The sequence below is a fragment of the Ranitomeya variabilis genome, chromosome 3 (assembly GCF_051348905.1).
Source record: "Ranitomeya variabilis isolate aRanVar5 chromosome 3, aRanVar5.hap1, whole genome shotgun sequence".
In the NCBI taxonomy this organism is placed as follows: domain Eukaryota; kingdom Metazoa; phylum Chordata; class Amphibia; order Anura; family Dendrobatidae; genus Ranitomeya; species Ranitomeya variabilis.
Window position 1 is genome coordinate 447,462,324 of NC_135234.1, and position 17,849 is coordinate 447,480,172.

The window sequence follows — 17,849 nt, forward strand, 5'->3', positions numbered from 1 at the left end:
AATAACAGAGCAGCCGGACAGCCAGGGCACAGGAGAAAGGTGACAGGATGGCGCCGTCCGCAGGGCAGTACCGTCCTACCTCAGCTGGGGACAGCGGCTGCCGGGCGGCCACTACGGCCGGGCGTGCTCACATTAAAACTCCCGGGAGTAAAGCAGCTGAGCTCTCACGAGACTTCCCGGGGATGGAGCATGAGCACTGCGGAGCAGGGAATGTCAGCTGTCCATCTGAACTGTGGGCAACTAAGAGCAGCCAATAGGAGAACAGTAGCAGAGAAAGCTCCTCCCCCATGCAGAGAAGCTGGCCGTGCTGCTGGAGAAATGACAGGGCTGACACCAGCTGCTCCGCGGCAGGCAGACACTGAGCGCAGAGAAAGTGACAGCAGCCAGAGAGGGCAGGAGCCGGGAAACCCTGCACACGTCGGATCACATGAGGCAGCCTCACTATGTCCTCACACAGGTACTGTCCTCATCACCCGTGCAGAGCAGGCAGCAGCGGGACATGCACGGATACTGCAGGCAGGAGCGGGACATACATCACTGATACTGCAGGCAGGACCGGGACGTGCACTGATACTGCAGGCAGGAGTGGGACATACACTGATACTGCAGGCAGGACCGGGACGTGCACTGATACTGCAGGCAGGACCGGGATATACACTGATACTGCAGGCAGGACCGGGACGTGCACTGATACTGCAGGCAGGAGTGGGACATACACTGATACTGCAGGCAGGAGCGGGACATGCACTGATACTGCAGGCAGGAGCGGGACATACATCACTGATACTGCAGGCAGGACCGGGATGTGCACTGATACTGCAGGCAGGAGCGGGACATACATCACTGATACTGCAGGCAGGACCGGGACGTGCACTGATACTGCAGGCAGGACCGGGACGTGCACTGACACTGCAGGCAGGACCGGGACGTGCACTGATACTGCAAGCAGGACCGGGACGTGCACTGACACTGCAGGCAGGAGCGGGATATACACTGATACTGCAGGCAGGATCGGGACATACATCACTGATACTGCAGGCAGGACCGGGACGTGCACTGATACTGCAGGCAGGACCGGGACGTGCACTGACACTGCAGGCAGGAGCGGGATATACATCACTGATACTGCAGGCAAGACCGGGACGTGCACTGATACTGCAGGCAGGACCGGGACGTGCACTGATACTGCAGGCAGGACCGGGACGTGCACTGACACTGCGGGCAGGAGCGGGATATACATCACTGATACTGCAGGCAGGAGCGGGACATACATCACTGATACTGCAGGCAGGAGCGGGATATACACTGATACTGCAGGCAGGACCGGGACATGCACTGATACTGCAGGCAGGAGCGGGATATACACTGATACTGCAGGCAGGACCGGGACGTGCACTGATACTGCAGGCAGGAGCGGGATATACACTGATACTGCAGGCAGGACCGGGACGTGCACTGATACTGCAGGCAGGAGTGGGACATACACTGATACTGCAGGCAGGACCGGGACGTGCACTGATACTGCAGGCAGGACCGGGATATACACTGATACTGCAGGCAGCAGCGGGACATACATCACTGATACTGCAGGCAGGACCGGGACGTGCACTGATACTGCAGGCAGGACCGGGACGTGCACTGATACTGCAGGCAGGACCGGGACGTGCACTGATACTGCAAGCAGGACCGGGACGTGCACTGACACTGCAGGCAGGACCGGGACGTGCACTGATACTGCAAGCAGGACCGGGACGTGCACTGACACTGCAGGCAGGAGCGGGATATACACTGATACTGCAGGCAGGAGCGGGACATACATCACTGATACTGCAGGCAGGACCGGGACGTGCACTGATACTGCAGGCAGGACCGGGACGTGCACTGATACTGCAAGCAGGACCGGGACGTGCACTGACACTGCAGGCAGGAGCGGGATATACATCTGTTGTGAATTTGGATTCTGGGCTCCCCCGGTGGCCGCTTGTGGAATTGGACTTGTCATCCTCTTTCCTGTTTCACCTGATTCCATCAGTAGTGGGTGTCGCTATTTAAGCTCATTTCTCTGGTGGTTTCTTGCCGGTCAACAATGTTATCTGATGCCTCTCAGTGCTTGTTCCTGCTTCTGACAACTACTAGATAAGTTGGACTTTTGTCCATGTTTTGTTTTGCCTATTTGTTCCAGTTCACAGCTGAAGTTTTGTTACTGTGTCTGGAAAGCTCTCGTGGATCAGGGATTGCTACTCTGGCGTTATGAGTTAATGCCAGAGTTTAAGGTAATCTCTGGATGGTGTTTTGTTAGTGTTTTTCTGCTGACCATGAAAGTATACTATCTGTCTTCTGCTATCTAGTAAGCGGACCTCAAATTTGCTAAGACTATTTTCCTGCTGCGTTTGTTGTTTCATCTGAACTCACCGTCATTATATGTGGGGGGCTACTGTCTTCTTGGGAATATTTCTCTAGAGGTGAGCCAGGTCTTATATTTCCCTCTGCTAGCTATTTAGGTCTTAGGCCAGAGCTGGGCATCTAGCGATAAATAGGAAATGCTACCTGGCTATTTCTAGTTGCGCGGCAGGCTTAGTTCATGGTCAGTATAGTTCCATCTTCCGAGAGCTTGTCCCTCTATAGGCTTGCTATGATCTCTGCCTGCAGAGATCATGACAGTTTGACCGGCCCTTAAAGTGTTAAAGACCCAGGTTGAGAAAGGAGAGTGATAAGAAGTCTGCTGGAATTTTTTTTTTTTTTTTTTTTTTTTTTTTCCTCCAGTCTGCCTTGCTGCAGTCTTTTTTCTCTCCCTCCTCCTAATCTCTGTATGCTCTGTGTGCACCTGACAATAATGGATCTCCAGAGTGTAACTGCGGGTTTGAATAATCTCATCACGAAAGTACAAAATTTACAAGATTTTGTGGTACATGCTCCGGTATCTGAGCCGAGAATTCCTTTGCCGGAGTTCTTCACAGGGAATAGAGCTAGCTTCCAGAATTTCCGAAATAATTGTAAGCTTTATTTGTCCCTGAAGTCTCGTTTAGCTGGAGACCCTGCTCAGCAGGTTAGGATTGTGATTTCCTTGCTCAGGGGTGACCCTCAAGATTGGGCCTTCTCATTGCCAGCAGGGGATCCTGCGTTACGCGATGTGGATGCGTTTTTTCTGGCCTTGGGCTTGCTTTATGAGGAACCTCATTTGGAACTTCAGGCAGAAAAAACTTTGATGGCACTATCTCAGGGGCAAGACGAAGCTGAAGTTTTTTGCCAAAAATTCCGTAAATGGTCTGTGCTTACTCAGTGGAATGAGTGCGCCTTGGCGGCAACTTTCAGAGAAGGTCTCTCTGATGCCGTTAAGGATGTTATGGTGGGGTTCCCTTTGCCTGCAGGTCTGAATGAGTCCATGACAATGGCTATTCAGATTGATAGGCGTCTGCGGGAGCGCAAACCGGTGCACCATCTGGCGGTGTCTATGGAAAAGACGCCAGAAAGTATGCAGTGTGATAGAATTCTGTCCAGGAGCGAGCGACAGAATTTTAGACGGAAGAATGGATTGTGTTTCTATTGTGGGGATTCTACTCATGTTATATCGGCATGCTCTAGGCGTACAAAGAAGCTTGATAAGTCTGTTTCCATTGGCACCATTCAGTCTAAGTTTATTTTGTCTGTAACCCTGATTTGCTCTTTGTCATCCATTGCCACGGACGCCTATGTTGACTCTGGCGCCGCTCTGAGTCTTATGGATTGGTCCTTTGCCAATCGTTGTGGTTTTGATTTAGAGCCTTTGGAGACTCTTATTCCTCTGAAGGGGATTGACTCCACCCCATTGGCTAATAATAAACCACAATACTGGACACAAGTAACCATGCGTATCAATCCGGATCACCAGGAGATTATTCGTTTCCTGGTACTGTATAATTTACATGACGATGTGGTACTGGGATTGCCATGGTTGCAGTCTCACAACCCAGTCTTGGACTGGAGAGCAATGTCTGTGTTGAGCTGGGGATGTAAGGGTATTCATGGGGACGTACCTTTGGTTTCTATTTCGTCGTCCATTCCCTCTGAAGTCCCTGAGTTCCTTTCTGATTATCAAGACGTCTTTGACGAACCCAAGCTTGGGTCGTTACCTCCGCACCGTGAGTGCGATTGTGCCATAGATTTGATACCGGGTTGTAAATATCCAAAGGGTCGTTTGTTTAATTTGTCTGTGCCGGAACATGCTGCTATGCGGGAATATATAAAGGAGTCTTTGGAAAAGGGACATATTCGTCCATCTTCTTCTCCCTTGGGAGCTGGGTTTTTCTTTGTCTCAAAAAAAGACGGCTCTTTGAGACCATGTATTGATTATCGGCTTCTGAATAAGATCACTGTTAAGTATCAATACCCATTGCCATTGCTTACTGATTTGTTTGCTCGTATAGAGGGTGCTAAGTGGTTCTCTAAAATTGATCTTCGTGGGGCGTATAATTTGGTGCGGATCAGGCAGGGGGATGAGTGGAAGACCGCATTTAATACGCCCGAGGGCCACTTTGAGTATTTGGTCATGCCTTTTGGTCTTTCTAATGCCCCTTCAGTTTTCCAGTCTTTTATGCATGATATTTTCCGCGATTTTCTGGATAAATTTATGATAATATATCTGGATGATATTCTGATTTTTTCTGATGACTGGGACTCTCATGTCCAGCAGGTCAGGAGAGTTTTTCAGGTTCTGCGGTCTAATTCTTTATGTGTGAAGGGGTCTAAGTGCGTTTTTGGAGTCCAGAAAATTTCCTTTTTGGGGTATATTTTTTCTCCCTCTTCCATTGAGATGGATCCCGTCAAGGTGCAAGCTATTTGTGACTGGACTCAGCCCTCCTCTCTTAAGGGTCTTCAGAGATTTTTGGGCTTTGCCAACTTTTACCGCCGATTTATTGCTGGTTTTTCGGATGTCGTTAAACCACTGACTGATTTGACCAGACAAGGCGCTGATGTTGCTAATTGGTCCCCTCATGCTGTAGAGGCCTTTCAGGAGCTTAAGCGCCGTTTTGCCTCTGCCCCTGTGTTGCGTCAGCCTGATGTGAATCTGCCTTTTCAGGTTGAGGTTGACGCTTCGGAGATCGGAGCTGGGGCAGTGTTGTCACAGAAAGGTTCCGACTGCTCCGTCATTAGGCCTTGTGCTTTCTTTTCTCGCAAATTTTCGCCCGCTGAGCGGAATTATGATGTTGGGAATCGGGAGCTTTTGGCCATGAAGTGGGCGTTTGAGGAGTGGCGCCATTGGCTCGAGGGGGCTAGGCATCAGGTGGTGGTATTGACTGACCACAAAAATTTGATTTATCTTGAGACTGCCAGACGCCTGAATCCTAGACAGGCGCGCTGGTCTTTATTTTTTTCTCGCTTTAATTTTGTGGTGTCATACCTACCGGGTTCTAAGAATGTTAAGGCAGATGCCCTTTCTAGGAGTTTTGACCCGGACTCTCCTGGTAATTCTGAACCCACAGGTATCCTTAGGGAGGGAGTAATTTTGTCGGCCGTTTCTCCTGATCTGCGGCGGTCCTTGCAAGAGTTTCAGGCGGATAGACCGGATCGTTGTCCGCCTGATAGACTGTTTGTTCCGGTTGATTGGACCAGCAGAGTCATCTCTGAGGTACATTCTTCTGCATTGGCAGGTCATCCCGGAATTTTTGGTACCAGGGATTTGGTGGCAAGATCCTTCTGGTGGCCTTCTCTGTCACGAGATGTGCGAGTCTTTGTGCAGTCATGTGACGTTTGTGCTCGGGCCAAGTCTTGTAGTTCTCGGGCTAGCGGACTGCTGTTGCCCTTGCCTATTCCTAAGAGGCCTTGGACACACATCTCGATGGATTTTATTTCAGATCTGCCTGTTTCCCAGAAGATGTCTGTCATCTGGGTGGTCTGTGACCGTTTCTCTAAAATGGTCCATTTGGTTCCTCTGCCCAAGTTGCCTTCTTCTTCTGAGTTGGTTCCTCTGTTTTTTCAGAATGTTGTCCGATTGCACGGTATTCCTGAGAATATTGTTTCTGACAGAGGTACCCAATTTGTGTCTAGATTTTGGCGGGCATTCTGTGCTAGGATGGGCATAGATTTGTCTTTTTCATCTGCTTTTCACCCTCAGACTAATGGCCAGACCGAGCGGACTAATCAGACCCTTGAGACATATCTGAGGTGTTTTGTCTCTGCTGACCAGGATGATTGGGTTGCTTTTTTGCCATTGGCAGAGTTCGCCCTCAATAATCGGGCCAGTTCTTCCACCTTGGTGTCCCCGTTTTTCTGTAATTCGGGGTTTCATCCTCGATTTTCCTCCGGTCAGGTGGAATCCTCGGATTGTCCTGGAGTGGATGCGGTGGTGGAGAGATTGCATCACATCTGGGGGCAGGTTATGGACAATTTGAAGTTGTCCCAGGAGAAGACTCAGCGTTTTGCCAACCGTCATCGTCGTGTTGGTTCTCGGCTTTGTGTTGGAGATTTAGTGTGGTTGTCTTCTCGTTTTGTCCCTATGAGGGTCTCTTCTCCTAAGTTTAAACCTCGGTTCATCGGCCCTTATAGAATATTGGAGATTCTTAATCCTGTTTCTTTCCGTTTGGACCTCCCTGCGTCCTTTTCCATTCATAACGTTTTTCATCGGTCGTTATTGCGCAGGTATGAGGTACCTGTTGTACCTTCAGTTGAGCCTCCTGCTCCGGTGTTGGTTGAGGGTGAGTTGGAGTACGTTGTGGAGAAAATTTTGGACTCTCGTGTTTCCAGACGGAAACTCCAGTATCTGGTCAACTGGAAGGGTTACGGCCAGGAGGATAATTCTTGGGTCAATGCATCTGATGTTCATGCTTCTGATCTTGTTCGTGCCTTCCATAGGGCTCATCCTGGTCGCCCTGGTGGATCTGGTGAGGGTTCGGTGCCCCCTCCTTGAGGGGGGGGTACTGTTGTGAATTTGGATTCTGGGCTCCCCCGGTGGCCGCTTGTGGAATTGGACTTGTCATCCTCTTTCCTGTTTCACCTGATTCCATCAGTAGTGGGTGTCGCTATTTAAGCTCATTTCTCTGGTGGTTTCTTGCCGGTCAACAATGTTATCTGATGCCTCTCAGTGCTTGTTCCTGCTTCTGACAACTACTAGATAAGTTGGACTTTTGTCCATGTTTTGTTTTGCCTATTTGTTCCAGTTCACAGCTGAAGTTTTGTTACTGTGTCTGGAAAGCTCTCGTGGATCAGGGATTGCTACTCTGGCGTTATGAGTTAATGCCAGAGTTTAAGGTAATCTCTGGATGGTGTTTTGTTAGTGTTTTTCTGCTGACCATGAAAGTATACTATCTGTCTTCTGCTATCTAGTAAGCGGACCTCAAATTTGCTAAGACTATTTTCCTGCTGCGTTTGTTGTTTCATCTGAACTCACCGTCATTATATGTGGGGGGCTACTGTCTTCTTGGGAATATTTCTCTAGAGGTGAGCCAGGTCTTATATTTCCCTCTGCTAGCTATTTAGGTCTTAGGCCAGAGCTGGGCATCTAGCGATAAATAGGAAATGCTACCTGGCTATTTCTAGTTGCGCGGCAGGCTTAGTTCATGGTCAGTATAGTTCCATCTTCCGAGAGCTTGTCCCTCTATAGGCTTGCTATGATCTCTGCCTGCAGAGATCATGACATACATCACTGATACTGCAGGCAGGACCGGGACGGGCACTGATACTGCAGGCAGGACCGGGACGTGCACTGATACTGCAGGCAGGACCGGGACGTGCACTGATACTGCAAGCAGGACCGGGACGTGCACTGACACTGCGGGCAGGAGCGGGATATACATCACTGATACTGCAGGCAGGAGCGGGACATACATCACTGATACTGCAGGCAGGAGCGGGATATACACTGATACTGCAGGCAGGACCGGGACATGCACTGATACTGCAGGCAGGAGCGGGATATACACTGATACTGCAGGCAGGACCGGGACGTGCACTGATACTGCAGGCAGGAGCGGGATATACACTGATACTGCAGGCAGGACCGGGACGTGCACTGATACTGCAGGCAGGAGTGGGACATACACTGATACTGCAGGCAGGACCGGGACGTGCACTGATACTGCAGGCAGGACCGGGATATACACTGATACTGCAGGCAGCAGCGGGACATACATCACTGATACTGCAGGCAGGACCGGGACGTGCACTGATACTGCAGGCAGGACCGGGACGTGCACTGATACTGGAGGCAGGACCGGGATGTGCACTGATACTGCAAGCAGGACCGGGACGTGCACTGACACTGCAGGCAGGACCGGGACGTGCACTGATACTGCAAGCAGGACCGGGACGTGCACTGACACTGCAGGCAGGACCGGGATATACACTGATACTGCAGGCAGGAGCGGGACATACATCACTGATACTGCAGGCAGGACTGGGACGTGCACTGATACTGCAGGCAGGACCGGGACGTGCACTGATACTGCAAGCAGGACCGGGACGTGCACTGACACTGCAGGCAGGAGCGGGATATACATCACTGATACTGCAGGCAGGACCGGGACGTGCACTGATACTGCAGGCAGGACCGGGACGTGCACTGATACTGCAGGCAGGACCGGGACGTGCACTGATACTGCAAGCAGGACCGGGACGTGCACTGACACTGCGGGCAGGAGCGGGATATACATCACTGATACTGCAGGCAGGAGCGGGACATACATCACTGATACTGCAGGCAGGAGCGGGATATACACTGATTCTGCAGGCAGGACCGGGACATGCACTGATACTGCAGGCTGGACCGGGACATGCACTGATACTGCAGACAGGACCGGGACATACATCACTGATACTGCAGGCAGGACCGGGATATACACTGATACTACAGACAGGACCGGGACGTGCACTGATACTGCGGGCAGGACCTGGATATACACTGATACTGCAGGCAGGAGCGGGATATACACTGATACTGCAGGCAGGACCGGGACATACATCACTGATACTGCAGGCAGGACCGGGATATACACTGATACTGCAGGCAGGACCGGGACATGCACTGATACTGCAGGCTGGACCGGGACATGCACTGATTATGCAGGCTGGACCGGGACATGCACTGATACTGCAGGCAGGACCGGGACATGCACTGATACTGCAGACAGGACCGGGACATACATCACTGATACTGCAGGCAGGACCGGGATATACACTGATACTGCAGACAGGACCGGGACATACATCACTGATACTGCAGGCAGGACCGGGATATACACTGATACTGCAGGCAGGACCGGGACATGCACTGATACTGCAGGCTGGACCGGGACATGCACTGATTCTGCAGGCTGGACCGGGACATGCACTGATACTGCAGGCAGGACCGGGACATGCACTGATACTGCAGACAGGACCGGGACATACATCACTGATACTGCAGGCAGGAGCGGGATATACACTGATACTGCAGGCAGGACCGGGACGTGCACTGCATGCAGGACCGGGATATACACTGATACTGGAGGCAGGAGCGGGACATACACTGATACTGCAGGCAGGAGCGGGACATACACTGATACTGCATGCAGGACTGGGATATACACTGATACTGCAGGCAGGAGCGGGATATACACTGATACTGCAGGCAGGAGCTGGATATACACTGATACTGCAGGCAGGAGCGGGATATACACTGATACTGCATGCAGGACTGGGATATGCACTGATACTGCAGGCAGGAGCGGGATATACACTGATACTGCATGCAGGACTGGGATATACACTGATACTGCAGGCAGGAGCGGGACACACACTGATACTGCAGGCAGGAGCGGGACGTGCACTGATACTGCAGGCAGGAGCGGGATATACACTGATACTGCAGGCAGGAGCGGGACGTGCACTGATACTGCGGGCAGGACCTGGATATACACTGATACTGCAGGCAGGAGCAGGATATACACTGATACTGCAGGCAGGAGCGGGATATACACCGATACAGCAGGCAGGAGCGGGACATGCACTGATACTGCAGGCAGGAGCGGGATATACACTGATACTGCAGGCAGGAGCGGGACATACGTTGATACTGCAGGCAGGAGCGGGGTATACACTGATACTGCAGGCAGGAGCGGGATATACACTGATACTGCAGGCAGGAGCGGGATATACACTGATACTGCAGGCAGGACCGGGACATACACTGATACTGCAGGCAGGAGCGGGATATACACTGATACTGCATGCAGGACTGGGATATACACTGATACTGCAGGCAGGAGCGGGACACACACTGATACTGCAGGCAGGAGCGGGACGTGCACTGATACTGCAGGCAGGAGCGGGATATACACTGATACTGCAGGCAGGAGCGGGACGTGCACTGATACTGCGGGCAGGACCTGGATATACACTGATACTGCAGGCAGGAGCAGGATATACACTGATACTGCAGGCAGGAGCGGGATATACACCGATACAGCAGGCAGGAGCGGGACATGCACTGATACTGCAGGCAGGAGCGGGATATACACTGATACTGCAGGCAGGAGCGGGACATACGTTGATACTGCAGGCAGGAGCGGGGTATACACTGATACTGCAGGCAGGAGCGGGATATACACTGATACTGCAGGCAGGAGCGGGATATACACTGATACTGCAGGCAGGACCGGGACATACACTGATACTGCAGGCAGGAGCGGGATATACACTGATACTGCAGGCAGGACCGGGATATACACTGATACTGCAGGCAGGACCGGGACGTGCACTGATACTGCAGGCAGGAGCGGGATATACACTGATACTGCAGGCAGGACCGGGACATGCACTGATACTGCGGGCAGGACCTGGATATACACTGATACTGCAGGCAGGAGCGGGATATACACTGATACTGCAGGCAGGAGCGGGATATACACCGATACAGCAGGCAGGAGCGGGACATGCACTGATACTGCAGGCAGGAGCGGGATATACACTGATACTGCAGGCAGGAGCGGGATATACACTGATACTGCAGGCAGGAGCGGGGTATACACTGATACTGCAGGCAGGAGCGAGATATACACTGATACTGCAAGCAGGACCGGGATATACACTGATACTGCAGGCAGGAGCGAGACTTGCACTGATACTGCAGGCAGGACTGGGATATGCACTAATACTGCCGGCAGGACCGTGACATACACTGATACTGCAGGCAGGACCGGGACATACACTGATACTGCAGGCAGGACTGGGATATGCACTAATACTGCAGGCAGGACGGGGCATGAACAAATACTGCAGGCAGGAACGGGACATGCACTAATACTGCAGTGAGGACCAGGACGTACACATAGATCAGATGTGCACTGATACAGTAAGGTGTACCAGGACATACACATAAAGTAGAAAGAACCAAGATGTATACTGATATAGCAGACAGGACCGGGACATGCACTGATGCAGTAGGCGGGACTGGGACTTGTGCTGATACAGCAAACTGGATCGGTGTAACGGGCTGAATTAACCCTTGACCAGATTAAATCCGGGTATAATTTGGCCTAGGCCAGAGTATACATCGGGAGGTAAACTGCCCTAGGCCAAACTATACCTCTCCAGGCTACAATATACCCCTTGTAAATGAGATAGATTTTAGATGCAATTCTTTAATAACTTAAAACTGACTTGCATGTAGTGGGAAGGTATTTGCGCTGTTATTCACAGAATGAAGATTGATCTTGCAATGTGTCAACGTGAAATAGAAAAAGAGATGCGGCACTCACCTGGTTGTAGTAAATTCAAAGTCCTTTATTCACCGTCCAACGGTAAGAGACATTTGTTAGGAGGCGGCAGGTGGATACGAGGGTGCAGGGAGTGAGGTATGGATGACGACCATTTTGTTCGAGTAGCGCTTCCACGAGTCCAGGTGTGTGATTAAAATGATGTAATTTCCTTTATAGGGGATCTCGACAATCACATATAGCAAGAACATTATAAAATATTGTGCAAAACACAATTCACAATGAAATAAGAACATCATCACATCAGCCGCATCTCTTTTTCTATTTCACGCTGACACATCATTTGCTATATGATGCTGAGCACCTGATTCCAGTAGTGGAACACCGCCATAATTGGAGGTCTATACGGATCAGATTCTGTGCTCTTCGGGTTTGCCATTGACCTGGTGCCATTCATTCTACTTCTGGAAGAATTATTGATCTTACAATGTGACTGGTAAGGGACAGCAGTCATTGCATCTGAGATTACATAGTTGTCCGATAAGATGAGCGCTTTTACCTTGGAATACAATTGTAACTTCATCTTGTTGATCAGTGTGCCGATCTCATTCTATTATACTCAGACACATGGTTGCTTTTACTGTATAACTACTGAGAAGTGCGGAAGATTCTTCACCTCATTATATCTTTGTGGAAGTTTTAATATTTTTACTGATTGAAGTTTTTCTGGCTCAAGTAATAAAAGTCTATGTGTTTATAACATTAAGATTTAAGTCAATTATCTTCTCACATAACTTACCTGACAAACCTGAACTCCCAATAAGATCTTGAAAAATTATGTAATTCTTTGTGTATATCACTTAACGCTGCTGATATCAATCTGGCATGAGGGGGTATGAAATGGCCAAGGCCATAATATACCCCGTGATATAATCAAGCTTAGGCATAGACTGGACTTGGGGTCTACTATGCCTGTTACACCGGGACCTGCACTAATCAGGGCTTAGGTGAGATAATAAAATTATGTCCTGTAGGACAGTAAAAAAAAAAACATAAGTGGATAATGTTTGGGATGATCCATGATCTTGCCTAGCTAGTAACTGGAACATAATATCTAGATATTATTATTTGTATATATATATATATATATATATATATATATATATATATATATATACATACATATATAATATATGTGTCTACCGTATTTCATGGACTATTAGACGCACCGGACCATAAGACGCACCTAGGTTTTAGAGGAGGAAATTAGGAAAAAATAATTGAAGCAAAAAAATGGTCAATTCTGTACTGTAATATCCCTTATCCTGGTATATATGGCCCCCTCATCCCTATCCTGGTATGCACGGCCTCCTCATCCCTATCCTGGTGTGTATGGCCCCATCCTTATCCTGGTACACTTGGCACCATCCCGGTCCTGGTATGATTGGCCCCATCCTGTTCCTGGTATGATTGGTCCCAACCTTTTTCTTTTATAATTGGCCCCATCTTGCTCCTGTTATGATTGGCCCCATCCTGTTCCCGGTATGATTAGTCCAGTCCCTTTTCTTCTATAATTGGCCCCATCCCGTTCCTGGTATTATTGGTCCCATCCCTTTTCTTTTATAATTGGCCCCATCCTGTTCCTGGTATGCATGGCCCCATCAGGAAAGATGAAAAAAAAAAACCATTACACTCACCTACACGGCGCTCCCTTGCAGCGTCCTGCTTCGGTGCCAGCAGCTGCTTAATGCTTGTAAGCAGCGCATGGCAGAGTTGTCATGCGCTGCTCACAAGCAGAGCACAGCTGCCAGAATATTGTACTCACCGGGACCTTTCATCGCAGAGAGCTGTGAGTATCCATTCCTCTTCAGTAGCGCGCACTGTCAGCTGTCTACTTCTTGCTGTGGCCGGCGGTCACATGTGCCGATACTTAAGAGAAATGAATATTCTGAGTATTCATTTCTCTAAAGTATCGGCACACGTGACCGTAACTATAAGACGCACACCCCCCCCCCTTTCCTCCACATTTTGGGAGGAAAAAAGTGCGAAAAATATATATATGTATATATATGTACATATATATAAATGGAGACGTGATCGCCTACTGTCTGGATACATAGTATCTATATATTATTATTTGTATATATATATTAGTTGTGTGGTGGATGGAGTCGCGATCGCCTTCTGTCTAGATACTGCTGATTGCTCCTATCCCATCATATAACGCTGTGATAATGGACTATACAGTGATGCAGCAGAGTGGAGCTTACTGAATTTCCCCCAATGGGAACAGCAGAGCGTTGCAACGGGAAATCCTCAGTCCCGCAGGATGGTGTGTTATCTCTGCAGGACACTTCTTTCTTTACTGTGTGGTATTGCTAGAGCATGTGAGATGATCCTCCTCCAGATGCTTTAATAAACTTGTTAGTCCGGTTGCAATTAACCCCTGGCCTGCCAGTAGCATTGTGTTTCTTGAGACAGCTCTGTGTGGCAGAGAACGATCATGTCGTCGTCCCCCTGTAGTCTTGGTTACAGGTCACTTGTTTTGGGATTCATTCCACCTAGTTGCTCTCCAAGCTCTCCAAGCACGTAGATAAAGTGTCCATATACAGAACAAGTTGTTTGGAGAAGTGTCACAATGAGACTTGCATGGTAGCGATGGTGACATTATTGTGTGCCTTCAGGGTTGTTGTGGGCGAGGAGGCTACGATAGGGATTGAGACTACAGCAAGCTGGGGACAGATCAGATTGTAGACCATGATGTCTGTGACATCGTCCATATGACCATGATTGAGCGCATGACCATTTAATAAAGAAATATTATATCATAAATGATACTTGACAATAATATCTCTGCTTAAAGGCTTTTTTTCCGGCTGAGAAGAAAAGTCTGATGAATTGTGACAATAAGTGATACGCACCCTCTCATGATTCCTCCACATTCCCTGTGAGTGGGCGGTCACATGACCACAGGTATGCAATTTGCATACTTGTGGTCACTAAATTCTCCTGAGCTTCTATTCAAGGGGTTGTCCACTACTAGAAAAAAAAATCAATTCTGAGTCCTTCCCCCCCCCACACACACACACACACAGTAAAATAATACCTATACTCACCTCTGATGCGGTTCCAGCAGTGTTAGCACTGTCTATCCCAGGGATCGCGTAGCAGTGTAATGTCATGCGATCCATGCGGCCACTTAATGACTGTTTCACTCCTTCCGTCTTCGGACAAATCGCTTACATCTGAAGGAAGTGAGTGTTGTTGCTCTCTCTCTTCCTCTAGATGTATGTGATATGTCTGACGGAGGGGAAAATGAAATGGCCACAGGGATCGCTTGACAGCACATTGTTATGCAATCCCCGGGGAAGTCAATGTCGACACCATCTGAATGGCGCCGTCACCAGAGGTCAGTATAGGTGTTGTTATTTTTTTGGGAGGGGGAAACATAGTGAATGAAAAGGAGTTGTCCTTGTAGTGTACAACCCCTTTAATAGAACATTGAGAGAAAGGGAGAGAGTATAGTCAGCATGTGACCTGCAACTATGCAAATTGCATACATGTGGTCATGTGACTGCCCACTCCCAGATGAACTATAGGCTAATCATGGCAGTGTGCGCATCACACACTGTCACGATTCGTCAGTCTGCAGTCACATAGGGTGACTGTAGACTTCTCTTCTCAGCCTGAAAAAAAACCTTTAATAATTTAAAGCGGATCTGTCACCAGATTTCACAATACAGACTGCAGATGATATTAAATAGATCTCTTAGTCTTGATGAGATTGGTGTTCTTACATTGCAAATCCACAACAGAATGGCTACTCAGTTAATCCTCAAAGTAAAATGAGCATTGAGCTTCAAAATGGTTTAAATGCAAGGCAGGAAATCTTTCACAAAGGATTCTGCAGTCATTCTGGAATGAGTATTCAAAGTAAGTACACCAGCCTCATTGTCTCTAGGAGATCTATTTAATATATGAAATTTGATATTGTAAAATTTGGTGACATTTCCAACATAATTATAGTATTCTCTACCCAGTGACATCAAGTGCAGCAATCTGAAAGAAAATGCTGATTTCGCTAAGGTGCTTAGATTGCGGAAGTTTACATGCCTTTCTACATTTAGGGACCCTTCACAGTCTCATCTTAAAATGTCAGCAGTTTTCACATGTAGCAAGCGTATTTTAGAATCTGTTAGGGGCATTTTATATTTAGTGTCATTTTCTACTTGTGTGTTTTTCAAGTCCTCTGAAAAAAAACACCTAGACAAACCGAGTTGTAAATAAAAATTATACTAACCGCAAAAAAATATTCTTTGGCTGATAGGACTCTCCCGATTGGGTACACCTTGTGGCGGTGGGATGGCTTTTATGCTTTTTTGATCAAAATAATGTTAACTACCGTAAGTACCCTATGTTATTTATATACTATTACTAATTACTGTTGGTTTTTTTTCGGACTATAAGACGCACTCTGCCAAATTTGGTAAGCAAATGGGGCTGCATCTTATAGTACGAATGTAGCTTAATGGCTCCCGAGAACTCAATCGGCCTCCGCAGGCCATTTTCCTGAAATCAATGGGCAGAGCGGGGACTGCCAACATTTTCTTGAAGCCCAGGCCCCGCAGCCTCACATTGCCTGGTCACCCCCTCCTCCCAGCCCGAGGCCTGCAGCATCGCCCCACTCCTGTCGCCACCACCAGCTTCCTGCAGCAGCGACCCTGCCTCCTGTGGCACTGCTGCCCTCATAAGCTAACGAAAAGTCGAACTATAAGACGGAGCACCATTTTATTCAAAAAAATTATCAACCCCCCCAAATTTGGGATGCGTCTTATGGTCCAGTGAATCTTACATTCTGCAAAATGCAGTACTTATTTACTTACTACAGGGGATTCTCTCATTTTATTTTATTCTTAAGTAACCTGTCGCTTCAAAAAAGTTCTAAAAAATTTCAATGAAAATAGCACGTTACACCAAAATTTTCAGGTATAATTCCTACCCTTGATTCATGTTCTAACGATTGAACAAGCCTGAACATCCCTAATCACATCATGTTATCTAACTGTTCTGACTAATTACTGTACGGTGCAGGAGTTTTCATAACTGCGTTATCTCTTTCAAGACACAAAGCCATTACTTTACACATGCTACAGAGCGATGGGACAGTTTGTATGGACAAAATCTGGTGGCAAGTTCCCTTTAAACGAGGCTTACTTTATCAGGCATTCATTTTTAATATTATGCTTTCTTTTCTAGTTCAGTTCCTGGCAACAACATATATGTATGCATTGAGATTCTTGTAGGAATGGCTGGGAAAAATAGAGAGAATAGAAAGGGCTATGTCGGTTGATACCTTAAGATAGGTAGGAAACGTAGTTTTGAGTAGGCTTATGTGACACTGAGTCACTACTCAAGGACAAGCTGTGATACTCAGTAGTCAAGAGGAATGGAGTCAGATATTAAGAGAACTCATCATAAACAGAGGGGTAAGACAAAGGCATAGTCAGGCCACAGTTTGAGGTCAGAATTCCTGGAAGTTAGTGGCTCAAGACATAGGGGCTAGGCAAATGGATAGTCAAAAGCAAGGTCCAAGGTCGGGCAGCAAAAGATCAGAAACAGAGCATTGGAAAACAAGGCTACGACTGGCAATAATCAGACACTGAAAGCCAGCTAAATAGCCAGGTAATCATCCAGAACGGGAGACACCTGGAAGAAATACTGACAGCTCAGCACGTCCTAGTCCCAGATTGGATGGCTGAGCTGTCACCTACAATACGGACAGCTCAGCACGCCTCTTCCCAAGTTTGGATGACTTAGCTGTCACAATACCGACAGATTAACATGAGCCTGATTCTATTGGGTGGCTGAGCTGCCACTGAGAAAACTTACAGCTCAGCACGACCCTGATTCTGTAGGGTGGCTGAGCTGCCACTCACTGCGTCCAGGACACTGTGAGTGGTGGAATTGTGACAGATCACGTTTTAGAGTGTAGTTGTGCTATGACAGGAAAAACAGTGTTGCATCACAGGTAAAGTAAAATTATCAATAAGAGCAAGCTGGCATTCATGTTTATGGTCTTCTGCACTACCTTCAAAGCTTTCATATTGAACTGGGTATCCGGCATTGGATACCAATCCTCACTGGAGGCCTCCTGCTTCGGGATTATGATTGATGACCTCATAC

The 17,849-nt window shown here is 48.3% G+C and overlaps 1 protein-coding gene across 2 annotated transcripts in view; it reads left to right on the top strand.

Annotated features, from left to right (window-relative positions):
* Nucleotides 1–291: 291 nt before the first annotated feature.
* CAMKK1 (calcium/calmodulin dependent protein kinase kinase 1) overlaps nt 292–17,849 on the top strand; it is a 558,925-nt gene continuing 541,367 nt past the window's right edge. For both annotated transcript variants that reach the window (XM_077296496.1, XM_077296497.1), the window contains exon 1: nt 292–457. The gene's annotated coding sequence lies outside the window, so the exon portion shown is untranslated. The remainder of the gene's footprint in view (nt 458–17,849) is intronic.